A 10,935-nucleotide genomic window follows, 5' to 3' on the forward strand; every position below is an offset into this window, starting at 1 on the left:
CACCCCTGGGATATTCAATACTTCCAGGGATAGCAACTCGTAGAAGAACAGGACAGCGTCTGAGCTAACCAAGTGGAAGGAAAAGAAGGAGGAGGGCCAGGAGAGCACTGAAAAGACCACCCTGCACTTTCCAACCATTTAACTATCTATTGATTCTTGCTTACTATTGTCAGGGGCCTCAAGCCAGTTACTTTTTTTTTTTTCTTTCTAGATGATACTGCAACTTAAACTCCCCACAACTGCAGAACCATATTAAGTCCCTGACAGACTGTCACAGGTGAAGGTGGTGAAGTCTTTAGAGCCATGGTATTTTCATTCACTCCCTTACACATGAGCTAGCTGGACAATACATAAAGAAGAGCAAAGACAAAGTGATGCATCTGAATTGTGGTGTTGATGCAGAATATTGAATATACTATGTCTTGGAAGAAGTACTGCCAGAATGTTCCTTCGAAGAAAGGACTTAGTTGTCGTTGAGTGTGATTGAGTTGGTTCTGACTCATAGCAACCTTGTAGGGATTTCCAAGGAGCGACTGGTGGGGTTGAACCACTAACCTTGTGGTTATCAGTCCAGTGCTGATCCTACAGTGCCACATCAGGACTCCTAAAGGAACAACTGCGTGATTCCACTGGGGCTTGAACCAAGGACCTTCTGTGTGTAAAGCAGATGTGATAACCACTACACTATGGAACTGCCTAAAGAAAGGATAGTGTGATGTTATCTTGCTTACTTTGGACATGTTATCAGGAAAGGACATCATGTCCCTGGAAAGGACATCATGCTTGGCAAAGTCAAAGGTCAGAAAAAGAGGAAGCTCCTTGGTCAGATAGGTTGACACAGTGAATGGAACAGTGGGTCCACACACATCAATGGTTGTGTGAATAGCAGAGGACCGGGCAATGTTTTGTTCTATTATATGTATGGTCGCTATGAGTTGGAGCTGACTTGATAGCACGTAACAACAACACCTGGTGTGGTGCTGTAGGATAAGCACTGTACTAGTAACCACAAGGTCGGTGGTTCAAACCTATTAGCTACTCCTCAGAAACCCTATACAGGGTGGCTATGAGTTGGAACCAACTCAACAGCACTTAACAACAGCAACAACACTCAGAACAGGGGTCCACAATCCCCTCTTGTCTAAAGAAAGACGGTGAGAAGACCAGGTGTCTGCTCTTAAATCCATGTAACCTGGAGCAGCTGACCCACCTTATTAAATCAGTCTAGCTGGACAGACACATTCTGCTTTAGCATCTCATGGTGATACATCTGTGTCTAAGCAGACTGATTATTTTGAGAACATTGGCCTTGCCTTCACCTAGACCTCAGCCAACTCATGACTGTGTTGATCACAGATGGACAGAGAACTCAAGAGCAGACTAGCCCTTTTTCTTCCTATTACCTAATTCCCAACTCTCTTCTGGCATGCTTTTGACATCCTTCTGGTTTGGACCCAATCTATGGGTCTTGTCTCATCATCAAATTCCAAATTGTGTGTGACTATTGTCATAACAAAATTGACCACCACTGCCCTGCTGGTCTTCTCTACCTCAGAGAAGCCACAACTGCACTCATCATCTCAACAACAACCACGCTACATCCAGTGCCATCTGCCACAGTGGTCAAACTAGCAACCACTCCCAGTCAATCTCGGACCTCCCACGGGGCTGTGCAGTCAGCAGAAAGATGTTTGGAAGTGGGTGCTAGATGACAGGTGGGGTTAGGTGACTCGTGTTTTGGCTTTATTGTGAATGTGTCATGTTTCCAAGAGTATGAGTATTCCTGGGAAATGGATTTGAGTGTAAATTGTTGGGTCCACCATGAGGAATGGGATTAGTGGGTTCCTGAGCCCTGCCAGAGACACAAGCCACAGTGACCTAACCCTCCCAACTATGAGCTGATCTGTCCAGCTGCAGTTGGGATGCAAGCCAGGGGCCATGTCTGAAACCTGAGCAGAGTGGGAAGAGGACGAACATCTGTGAGTACAGGAGGGGATGAGATGGCTTATACAGAAGAGAAAGAACGTAGATTCTCATTACAGAGGGTCTCCATAAGCAGATGGCGCATGCAGCTATGCTGGGGAAGAGGAAAGGAAATGGGGAAGAGATGAGGATTAAACAAGTAAAAGGAAGGCCAGGCCCATGGGAGAAGACTAATGCAGCAGAGAAGAGGGTGGACCGCTCCATCCTATAGGAAGTGAGTCATGTTTTATTTCTGTCGTACAGTTATTAAAAAAACATTGTTGACATCACCAAGCTTTAAAGTGTTTGGGTATTTTTTTATCAAAGTTTAGTGAGAAGTTGTGTCCCTTCTCCTCTTGACTAGACTTTCCCTGGGGATGAGGTGGGCGAGCTCACTTCTCTCTCTATCACATGTTTCCTTCAGACTTAATGGGTAGGCAGTCTTGTGGTGTCTTTCTCACTTGGTTACCATCCACCAAGCACCTGCTGCTGGTGATGTTAAGTGCCGTTGAGTCAGTTCTGACTCAGCAACCCTGTGCACAACAGAATGAAACCCTGCCTGGTCCTTCACCATCCTCAAAATTGTAACTACACTTGAGTCCATTGCTGCTGCCACTGTGACAATCGACTTCATTGGGGGCTCTTCCTCTGTTTGCCAACCCTCCAATTCACCAAGCATTATGGCCATCTCCAGGGAATGGTCCCTCCTGATAATACGTTTGAACTATGAGAGACAAAGTCACCATACTTTTTTTTTTTTCTTCAACACAGTTGTGTGAGTTCTTCAGGCAGTCCATGGTACTTTTACTATTCATCTCCAAAACCAGAACACAAATGCATCAATTCTCCTGTGATTTACCTTATTCATTGTCCAGCTTTCACATGCATATGAGGCCATTGAAAACACCATGGCTTAGGCCAGACACACTTTAGTCCTCAAACTAGCATCTTTGCTCTTGAACACTTTAAAGAGGTCTTGTGCCTAATGCAATACGTTGTTTGATTTCTTGACTGCTGCTTCCATGAGTGTTGATGGTTGACCAGAGCAAAATGAGGTATTTGACAACTTCAATCTTTTCTCAGTTATCATGATATTACTTCTTGTTCCAGTTGGGAGGATTTTTGTTTTCTGTACATTGTCTTTGATCTTTATGAGTGTTTTAAGCCCTTTTCACTTACAACAAGCACAGTTGTATCATCTGCACATCACAGGCTGTTAGTGAGTGTTCCTGCAATCCTGATGCCAGGTTATTCTTCATATGATCCAGTGTCTTGGATTATTTGTTCAGAATACAGATTAAATCACTATGGTTAAAGGGTTTTAAACCATTCAGTGTCCTCTTATTCTGGTCAAACTACTGCCTCTTGGTCTATGTATAGGTTCCTCATGAGCACTGTTGAATGAATGTTCTGGAATACCCGTTCTTCCAGGTGCCAAAGTCAAAAGTGTAGCAATACTGTTTGCCGATTCCAGCTCACGGCAACTCCATGTGTAACAGTAGAAGTACTCTATAGGGTGTTCTTAGAGGCTGTCTCTGTGGAAACAGATCACCTTTCTTCTGCCGTGCTAATGAGTGAGTTCAAACCACCAACCTTTAGGTTAGTAGTCAAGCATTATAGCGCTGGTGCCATCCAAGGGCCTCAACCATGTGATGACTCCATGGTCAGTCAGTGCAGGGGATGTAATGTGGAGGATGCCTCCGAGCCCAGCCTGGTAAACGGAATGGCAGCATGGACCAGGGAGACCAACGCTGCAAGTGCTGTGTATGTGGAACTCCTGGTCATGCAGAAGGGACAGCCCGGTTACATTAGGATGAGGGTACTTGGAGCTAACCAGCCAGGATATACCAAACCAAACTCACTGCCATCGAGTCACTTCCAACTCATAGTGATCCTATATGACAGACTAGGGGTCCCAAGACTGTAACCTTTATGGAAACAGGCAGACTCATCTTTCTTCAGCAGATTGGCTGGGGGTTTCTTCACCTTACACCCTTTTGGCCAGCAGCCCAACACTTAAGCCCCTGCATCACCAGTGCAGTACGCTCCAAATAGTGGCATTCAGAGTTTGCAAAGCGGCCCAGTTTTCCAACGACTTTTGTAAATGGCTGGGTATGACGTCAGATCCAAGCAAAGTGGATGTCAATATGGCAATGCTGAATGCTGGTCGCGGAAGCTTCCCTCACTCCTCACATCTGTGGATTTCCACCCGTGCCCCTGCCTGTAGTCAGCTTACACACACTCCTGAAATGAGAGGACTTTGTCCCCTAAAGCAGCCCTGTCCCTCATCTGCACATAGTGAGGACGCAGCCCTCATTGTCAATAGTCCCCTTTGTAGTTACATCTTTTATTGCTATTGTGGTTTTGATGAAAGTTTACAGAGCAGATTCATTTTTCTTTTAACTATGTGTAAACATTTTTGTGCCATTGCTTGCAGTTGCCTCTATCTAACAGCATCCTTCCCATGTCCTCCCTGGGGTCATTTCCATTAGTTCTTCTTAAGGGCCTTCTCCACTTTATTTGGGGACAAATGCTGCCCTTTAGGTCTTCTGTGGTTGATGTTCTGAGAAGTACATTTCTCATGAATACTGTTTTTCATTTTACAGGACTGAAAATAGTTTGGCTGAAAATTGATCCCCAAGGGTAGGTTAATTCCAGGCTTGAAGGGTGTCTAAGGTCCACAGTCCCAGGGTTCCACCAGACTCTATCAGACTGGGAAGACTGGTCTTTTTTTCATTATTTTGACCTCTATTTTTCTCCCATTCTGTCTGGGACCTCCTAATGGGATCCTATTTCAGAGAGCTCGCTAGTGATAGCTGAACCCACATAGTTCTTCTGACCTCTAGGTGGTACAGACTGTGATTCTATGTGGTCCACGAGGCCTTTGGACTAAGTTTTAAGTTTCCTTAAAACTTTGATTTTTCTTCACTCTTCTTTGCTCTGGACAAGGAGAGATCAACAGTTGTGTCTTAAATAGCCACTCACAAGCTTTTAAGTGACATTTACAAGGGTCTGGTACTACTCTCCTCTTGTCCTGCCTTCTTTTGCTTCCATCAGTCTCTCTCCTGGACAGATTTACAGACAGAACTGGAACTAAGAGTGAGAAAGCTCATTCAGCTCATTAACTCTTTAGTGTATTTTTACTAGCTTTCCTATTGATTCTTGGATGTCGAAATTCCATTGGTGGTGGTGGTTGTGTGGCACTGAGATAGCAATCCTCTATAGGGTTTCTGAGACTGTAAATTTTACAAAAGCAGAAAGCTTCATCTGTTTCCCGAGGAGTGATTGGTAGATTTGAACCACTGACCTTATGGTTAGAAGCCCAGTTCCTAATCCTGTATGGTAACAGGACTCATTTGGAGCACCATTGTTGTTGTTGTTAAGTGCCAAACATCATTAAGGCACTTTAAAAAGAGTTACTTCGTGTCTAGTCAACTACAATTCATGGAAACTCGTGTGTGTCAAAATAAAACTGTACTCTACAGGATTCTTAGTGGCTGACTTTTCAGAATTCAATTACCAGGTCTTTCTTACGTGGCACCTTGTGCCTGGTACCTCTGAGTTGACTTGAACCACCAGCCTTTCATTTATCAGACAAGTGATAACTTATTTCCCTGTAGAAAGCATGTCTTTCCAGTCTTTTGGAGCTGAAAATTAAGAACAGTTTCCCAGGAAAAAAATACAACTGAAATTTTCTTATAAATAAAAAAATATACATTTTCATTTAGCTCTTCATATCAAAATAAAACTCAAGATTCAAACTAGAATGTTAGAGAATATAAGTTTAATAACTTGTTGCTCAATCACTCTGATAATACTCATGTGTCACTGATTCAATCAAACTGGACATTTTAAGGAAGAAATGGAGCAAATTGTGATAATTTCTGAATGGTTCAAATTAACGAGCTGAGAAAGTTCTTTTTGAAAAAAAAAAAAAGAAAAGAAACTTTAAAACTAGCTCCTGGAGAATGGGTAGAGAGTAAATTTAGTAAATGGGGAAGGAGCTCTGGTGGCGTAGCGGTTACGAATCAGGCTGCAACCTGCAAGGTCAGCAGTCCAAAACTACCAGCTGTTCCATGGGAGAAAGATGAGGCTTTCTACTCCCTTAAAGATTTACAGGCTCGGAAACCCTGTGCGGGGTCGCTATGAGTCAGAACTGACTCCCCGGCACATAAGCACCACCACCAGTAAATGGGTAATGCTACTAAATGATGTGAGGTCTGTGTGTTCTCTCTCTCAGAATTTAGCACTCCATATTTGAGTGCAGGGATCCCTACTGTCACTTTGGGGTAAACATTGGACTACTAACAGCAAGATCAGCGGTTCAAACCCTCCAGCTGCTCCAAGTTGAGAAGGTGAAGCTGTCAGCTGCGATGGAGATTTACTGTCTCAGACACAGCTCTACTCTGTCCTGTACGGTGACTCTGGTTGGAATTGACGCGACAGCAGTAGGTTTGCTTTGAGTTTCGTATCTTAATGCCAATAACACAAAGATAGTGATGCTGACAAGGTGCAGAAGAGTCACAGGGCTGCTCAGGCACATCATCCCCAGCATATCCTTGTTGAGTTCCTCTGCAGGTGAGCAGGATGTGGAAAACCAGCAGGAGGTTTCTGTATTGTCAATTTGACTTGCACTCACTAAGAGGGAGTGAAATTGACCTATGCCATTTTCTGAGGACTTGAATAAATAATAAAATCAAATATGGACATTCTGACTGGGGCAAATGATTGAAGCACTAGCCTGCTGTCCAAAAGTTCGGAGGTTCAACTCTATCCAGAGGCAACTTAGAAGAGAGATCTGACCATCTACTTTGGAAAACCAGCCCCTGAGAACCCTAGGGAGCACGGCTGTACTCTGACACACATTAAGGTGCCATGAGCTAGAGATGACTTAAAGGTAACTGGTTGGTACTGGTTATAATCAAATCATTGAGAAAATCATGTTTGCACTTCCATTTCCATGAAGCTTGTTTGAGGATCTGAACCTCCTATCTGATATACCTATGTCCCCTTGTCAACCTGGTGTCGATTTATAAATCTGTATCCATGAAGACTTGGAGTCGGTGGTTCAAATTCACCAGCTGCTACTCAGAAACCCTGTACTAGGTCTCTATGAGTCAGAACTGACTTGATGACACTTAACAACAACAACAGCCCATGAAGACTTACTGAGTTGAGTTTCTGCTGAAAACTTGAAGTCTGAAGTAGACATGCAAGGCCAAGCACTGCTTGTGATTTTTAAGGACAATGATTCAAGAAGGAGGACAGAATTTGTGGAAACATGGAATGCTGTCTACCAGACTCCAAGTTCTGTCAACTTAGAAATAAAACAAAAGGCAATGTTCTCTCCTGGGTGCTTTAGGCTTCGAGGTAAAGGAAATACCAACGTAATCTGAAAGTATTGCTACAAAGGTTCGTGTTCCTACATGCATGGTTTTTCCCCAAATGTGTTTAAATATGTCTCTGCAATCAGTAGATGGCTGAAGATAAGTTCTCTCAATAATATACTTCTCTTAGTTTTGTTAGAATGCCTTCAAAAAGTCAAAAAATAAAACAAAGCAAAAAAAATCCCCATCAGAGCAGTGACCTTGGAAGGGATCATCTGACCAGCTGGTCCAGTTAGATTCAAGTTAGGGATGTCAGCCTAGAAAGCTATGCCAGTTGTGTTTGAAGATTTAAAAGAGATCACAGTAATAGATTTCCTTGAAGGATACAGAATCTGCTTAGTCTCTGAGGGTGGCAAAGTCTGCCCTATGAGCACCTCATTGAGAAACCTCACCCCATCCACCCTACAGCCCTATTCTTGCCCTTTCAGACTTCTTTTGGTAGATTTGAACCATCAAATTTGAGGTTAGCTATCCAGTTCTTATCCTATGGCGATAAGGTTAGCCAATGGAAACCCTACGGATCACCCAGAACACTGTCTGATAGAGAGTTGGAAGATAAGACCCAGGGTTGGAAGGTACTCAATGTACACAGGGCCTAGGCCATGATGGTGTTGTTGAGTGAGTGCCTTCGAGTCGGCTCCAACTCATAGTGACACTGTATAGGTCTTCCAAGGAGCAGCGGGTGGGTCTGAACCGCTGACCTTAGGACTCACAATCCAGTGCTTATCCTACAGTGCCACATATAGTTGAACGTTTTCCCCTGGGTTTGCTTCCTTGGAAGCTGACTTTTACAGAGTAGAAAGACAGACATCAGGAAAAGCAAAGACAGTACTCCTTGTTCAAAGTGAGAGCAAATCTGAAAATGGATTTCAGCCAATCTGCAAAATGAATTTAAAGAATCCGCTGGAATCTGAGGCTGGAACATCTCATCCAGCTCCTCTCCCATACCATAGTTCAGGGCCCTGAGAGAAAGCCAAATTCAGCGGGGGCAGACATTTAAGAAGAAAAACTCACTTTTTAAAATGTAAGACTTCATTTCATTAAATTAAAGGGATTTGCCTCTGGTTTTCAAGAGACTGGCCTCCTCAGAGGACTTCTGTAAACCTTGTACCCATGGTGGATGCAGCTGACCAAACAGGGACTGAATTTACCCCAGCCCCATGGGTGTTTTCCTCGGATTCAGGCAAGATTAAAATACCCAGAGTGCCCTGCATTCACCAGTGAAGAAAAGCCCAGGGAAAGACGATATCACCTCCACCCGGGTCCTGGTTTTTCATGGTCTGCCTCTGCGGCTCTGTTTAAACCTGAGCAGTTAGCCTTGCTGCCAGTGTGTGCCAGTCCCATTTCGGTATGCCCCACTCCTATGCTAGTGACGGGTGCCAGAGTAGAACTGTGTTCCACAGGGTTCATAATGGCTGGTTTAGGGAAAGTAGGTTCGCCAGGCCTTTCTACTACCAGTCCCCTGGATGGATGAGAACCTCCAGTTTTCCATCTGTTTGCACGAATGATAAATTAAAAAAAAATTTTCACAAATGAACCAAGAGCCACCTGCAGCCAAAGGTGGAGCACCTTAGTGCTGAAATGAAGACCTTCTCCTTCTCAGCCCTCCTAACACCCCCCCCCCCCCCCCCCCCCCCGGTCCTCCTTCTCAGCAGCGATTTAAGATCCTCAGGGAGGCAGGGCTGTCTGTCTGACAGCTGTGTTTATAAGCTCCAGGAGAAATATGCTCCCTACGGCAAACACTGGAAGCTGTCACAACGTGGTCATGTTCAGGGCAGATGTTGACGTTTGTATACAGCACTTTACAACAGATACAATGACTGCGACATCTTGTTATCCTTAACCAAATGCATCCTCTGCCAAGACCACATTTACCTCTTTTCAACCAGAAAGTTCAGGGTGATGCCAGGATTAGAGGAATGAGACTGGGAGGTCCATCCACGGACAGCAGAGAAAAGAAAATGATTTTCATTCTAGAACGATCTCACCAATTGGTGTAAGAGTGACTGGGAGTCATTTTATTAAAATTTTGTGTGAAGAAAGCAAAATTCTTAGGCCCAACACACACACACACTGCAAATCTCTGTGTGTTAGATTATTATAATTAATTAGGAGAGTAACTTTCTCGCTAAAGAGCTTAGCTGAGACATTTGTTTGTAGTTGACCATGTTTCCCTCTCTGGAGCTGGAAACAGCATTGTAAATGCTGCAATTAACAACATCAATAGCTGCAGCTCACAAGTGTTGACACAGATGTTTGGCTAATCATTCAGAGCAAATAACTATTCCCATAAAGGCTAAGATGAGTCTGAATTGGCTTGTGTTTCCTTCTTCCGTGAGTCCTATTTGATTCTAGCTGATGTTTTGTTAGAGTGTATCCATGCAACCTCACAAGTGATGTAAAACCCAAGAAAAACACAGACGTCAGGCCAAGACCAAACTAAATGCTCATCAGAAAAAAAAATGGGAGCTGAAGTCAGGCTCAGGTACCCTGCAGGCTGCCTTGGCCAATTGTACAAACTTTCAGGAGAACCAGAAAAGCAACCTTGGCATTAATATCAATTTGAAGTTGGTGTGGCAGGCATCGTTTTTCTGGCATGGGGCTCGGTTACTGTAGCTTTTCTAGCACAGCAGAGAGTGGCAGTGATGACAGCCTGGCCAAGCAGACTGGGCACGGGCAAATGGGTCACTGTGGTCCCCATTGTTCTTGGGACTGGCATGAACATGTGGGAGCTGGGTGACAAGCAGTTTCGCCCTCATTTCTGCTCTCCCAGTGTGCTGTTTCAAAGCACCCTGTCTGCAACAAGCTCTCCTCTCCCTTCCATCAGCGAAAAGGAGAAGGAACCAAGAGGTTCCTTTTAACTGCCATGTCCTGGCTACACCCTCACACCCACCCGCAGACTCCAAGGGGAATCAGAGAAGGTTTGTTTTTATGCATGGTGCCTGCAACTCTTGTTTTTTCATGGGAGTGCAGAATGAGCGTATGCATGAACAAATGAAGGGGGGCATATCACCTCAACCCTCTCCGGATACACAGCTGAACACCCCCACACTCTCCCTGTGCCCACTGAGTCTACAACTCCACGTGGCCTCCACTCCAGCCCATCCTTGGGCTGCCCAGAGCTCCTCAGAGGCTGGCTTCACAAACAGTAAGTGCCTTTCTGCTCCATCCAGGTCCTAACTGGTGTCGTGCCCACTCTGGGTTGGAATGGCCACCATGTTCAGAACTGATTGCAGAGAATGGATCATGCTACTTTCATAATTTAAGACATTGGCAATTTCCCCAAGTAATATGGGTGTACATTTCAGTCATTTAGTGGTTGTTGTTGTTAAGTGCTGTCAAGTCAGTTTCAATTCATAGCGGCTCTTTATAGGGTTTCCGAGGAGCAGATGATGAATTTGAACTGCTGACCTTGTGGTCCGTAGTTACAGTGCTAATCCTACAACACAATACAAGGAGTCCTTTATACTGGTGGTAGTGGTTGTGTGCCATGGAGTCAGTTCTGACTCATAGAAATCCTGTATTGGGTTTCTGGGGCCATAAATCTTTATGGGAGCAGAAAGCCTCATCTTTCTCCCATGAAACA

The 10,935-nt window shown here is 44.4% G+C and overlaps 1 non-coding gene across 1 annotated transcript; it reads right to left on the bottom strand.

Annotated features, from left to right (window-relative positions):
* Window positions 1-621: 621 nt before the first annotated feature.
* TRNAV-UAC lies at window positions 622-694 on the bottom strand. Its single transcript has one exon. It is a non-coding gene; the product is annotated as a tRNA-Val (tRNA).
* Between the last annotated feature and the right edge of the window lie 10,241 nt (window positions 695-10,935).

This window comes from Chrysochloris asiatica, unplaced genomic scaffold, assembly GCF_000296735.1.
Source record: "Chrysochloris asiatica unplaced genomic scaffold, ChrAsi1.0 scaffold00307, whole genome shotgun sequence".
NCBI classification, from domain to species: Eukaryota; Metazoa; Chordata; class Mammalia; order Afrosoricida; family Chrysochloridae; genus Chrysochloris; species Chrysochloris asiatica.